The following is a 3,651-nucleotide window of genomic DNA, read 5'->3' on the forward strand; positions in this document are numbered from 1 at the left end:
AAGGGAGTACTTGACTGGAGGCCCAACATTCATCTACAACCTTAATTCATAACATATAGATATGAGTACATAGCCCTCTCTTTATATATGTATTTGCATATGTACATGCCTGTACTTAGGCCTCTATAAATGTCCTTCGCCTCCTGGTTCTTTCCTCTATTTCCTTTTACTTTTCTCTTGTCCCACCATCATGTTCGGCCTTCATTCGAGTTTAGTAATTCCTCGCTACTACATTGCCCTTGATTAAGCCCCACTAGGCATCCTACGACCCTCTATAATCCACCGATTATAGTTCACTTGCTGTTTTCTTGTCCCTGGGTTGGTTACCCACTGCCCCCCTTCCTTTCTCCCACCTCCCCTTCTCCCATATCCCCCCAGAACCATTGGTCCCCTTCTTTTCATCTCCAAATTATTTATCCTGCTTATCTTATCTACATAGACATGCAGATACATTAATAAGTGAAAAATCCTGGCAAAGCCAAATATAACAACAAAGGAAGTCAAAACCAACAAAACAATAACAATAACAACCCAAAACATAAACAAAATAACAATAACAATAAAAATCTGACAAAAATGGAAAAACCTATAAATAGTTCAAGGTCTGTTTGTTGGTCTTTACGAGTGTTTTCCAGTTGAGTCTGATGGGATGCCACACTCTGCCTCCCAAGTCTATTTTTGGTATTCCCCCGGGGGTTTCATGACTCTGCTCTCCCTGCTGCTCTGCTGCATGCCCTCAGTGCCTCACCCCAGCTTGATGGGGCCATACCATGCACTGTTCCCGCACTATGTCTCCAGTGCTGTCCCCCGCAGCACCAAGGTTCAGTGAGGGCCACCATGTCCTGTGGTGGGACCGGCCCTATGGTCCTCCCCGTGCATTGTTTGCACTGAACAGGAACATGGTCCTCAGGGCTTGGTGGGCCAGGATGTCTTCTCCCTCTACATCCCTTTGTGTTTCTCCCCTGTGCTCTAATCTGACACGCCCCTCTCCCCAAGTTGTAGCCCCAGTGCTGTCCTCTGAAGTGCATTCTTCTGAGGGGAGAGGGTGCCCACATTGGTGGGATTGGGGCCAGCCCAGTGGGCCTTGCTTTCATCAGTCATTTTGTTTAAACAGTGCAGCTTTACTCAAGTGGCACTGTAAAGATGGCTGCACCTTAACCCATGCACAAGTCAAAGAATCACTTCCAGACTCTTTCTGTCACACAGCTCCATGATCCTATGCTGCTCCATATACCAACTGAGTAAACGATGGGGGCTCCTGAACTCCTTGCGCTACACAAAGAAGGAGACTCCAACTCCACGTGATTGCCACTTCACTTCTATAGATCTCACTCTTTGGTACCAAATTATGTTCATCTGAGTTTTCTAGAGAAACAAAAACCAGTCACACTCATAATGTATAAAAAAATAACTTTGTATATGTGTAAGAAACAACACGGTGCTCTGAGGAAACAAGTACATTCTTTGATGTGAAGAATCTTCATGTTAGTTGGAATTTTGTGTGTCTGTGTCCCTAAGCCTAAGTCAAGTCTAGAAGAGACCATCCAGCAAGATGGAAAGCAATATGCGCCAGATCACAGGGAGAAAAAACAATGTATAAAGGAAGTGGCCCAACCGAGTTCAATTTAAGTCCATGGATCAGCTATCTCCAAAGCCAGGCAGCTGCTGGCCAATGGAAGAGAAAGGAAAAGCAGGAAACAGGGAGGTCACAGGCTTCTTATTCCAAGAAAGGCAGGGATATGGCAGGGCAACTGACCACTCTCAAAGCCAGGTAGACTCCAGACATGCGGGAAAGCAAAGAAAGAGCGATGTTTTCCACAGCATCTTTTATAAAAAGACCATGCCCCCAAGGAGACAACATTAAACTCATTTGTTTTTATGAGATGGACTAACTTTGTTGAGCATAATGTCTTTCAAAGTTGGCCAGGTCATGAGGTGACTCACAGGTTCTTCACTGATTTTTAGAGATGCATAATGTGCCATTGTATATACATGCCAGCGTTTGTTTATCCATTTATTCACACATGGGAATTTCTGTTATTTCCATCGTTTTGCTATTGTGGATAGCAATAGCTATCTGTACACATGGATGCGCATCTATCTATTCATGTTTTATCCTTTATTTCTTGAGGTCGATCTATAATGAGTAGCGAGATCACTGGGCAATAATTTATTTCTATTCACAATCTTTAAGGAAACGCCAATTGCACAGTGGCTGTACAATTCTGCAATCCCTTCAGCAGTGTATGAGTGTTCCAATCTCTCCACATGCACTCCAGCATTTATTATTTTAGAAGGTTTTGCTCAGTACCAATGTGAGGTGATAGTTTATCACTGGTTTAATTTATATTTCTCTTAAAGCTAATAATCTCAAGCATTTCTTCATCTGATTGTTGGTTGCCTGAATGGCGTTGTCCATGTTTCCTATGCAATTTTTAATGGGGTTATTTGTATTTTCCTTATTGAGGTGTTGCAGTTTTCTATATATTTTTTGAGATTACACCTTTATCCTATATGTACCATTGGCAACATCTTTTCCCCAATGAGTGGGTTCTTCATGGAATCTTTTGATATTTTGTTGCACATAAATGTTGTATTTTTAGGAGGTCCCTTTCCTTTATTCTGTCTGCTATAGAATATATGGTGTTTCATTTTTTGTTATAGTATTTATACTCTGTATTAGGGCCCTTAAGTTTGTCCCTAATTTCTCATAGATGATTTTTATAGTTTTATAGGGCTTAGGCTCTGTTGTACATGGGGTTACTATGAATCAGCATCGACTCAGTGGTAGTGTGTTTATGTTTGGGGGGCTTTTTGTTCCTTTTTTCCTGTAGTAGATCATTGTGGGCTTTTTTATACAAGTTTTTGTTTCTCTGGTTAAGCTTATTCTGAAGTATTTAATCTTTTGGGTGGTTATTAAAAATGGCATTTTAAAAAAGAAATCCTTTTCAGAGTTTACTTCCTTAATACACAAGAACCATACTGATTTTACATGCTGATCTTAAAGCCTGCCATGTTATCAAATTTTCCAATTAGTTCCAGCAATATTTTTAAATGGACTCTTTGGGGTTTTCTATATATAAAATTATATTGTCTGAAAACAAAGTTTTGTTTCTTTGCCAATTTGGATGCCTTTGATTCATTTTTTCTTTTTGATGTCTAATAGCTCTGGCTAAGGATTACAATAAATAAGATAAGTGAGAAATGGAAACCTTGTGTGTTTCCCATTCACAGGTTGCATCTTTTTAGTTTCTCTCAACTGCATGAAATGCTGTTCATTGGCTTTGTATATATTGTCTTTATTTTGCTAAACCATTTATCTTCTATTCCTATTTTAATGTTTTTATAGAAAATGGATGTTGAATTTTGTCAAAGCGTTTTGTCAAAGCATCAAGCGACACAACTATATGATTTGATTTTTTTGTTTTATTTATATGGTACATTACACTGGCTAGTTTTCTAATGTTGAAAAATCCTTGCACACCAGGTATAGATCCAACTGGATCATGATGTGTTGCTTATTGAATGTTTTATTGAATTCTATACGCTAGAATGTTGTTGAAGATTTCCACATATATGTTCTTAAGGAGTATTGTTTCTGCAGTTTTCTATTGTGGTAATGCCTGGTCTGGTTTTAATATAAGGATTATA

Source organism: Echinops telfairi, unplaced genomic scaffold (assembly GCF_000313985.2).
Source record: "Echinops telfairi isolate 266 unplaced genomic scaffold, ASM31398v2 ScPeMD7_7475;HRSCAF=8513, whole genome shotgun sequence".
In the NCBI taxonomy this organism is placed as follows: Eukaryota; Metazoa; Chordata; class Mammalia; order Afrosoricida; family Tenrecidae; genus Echinops; species Echinops telfairi.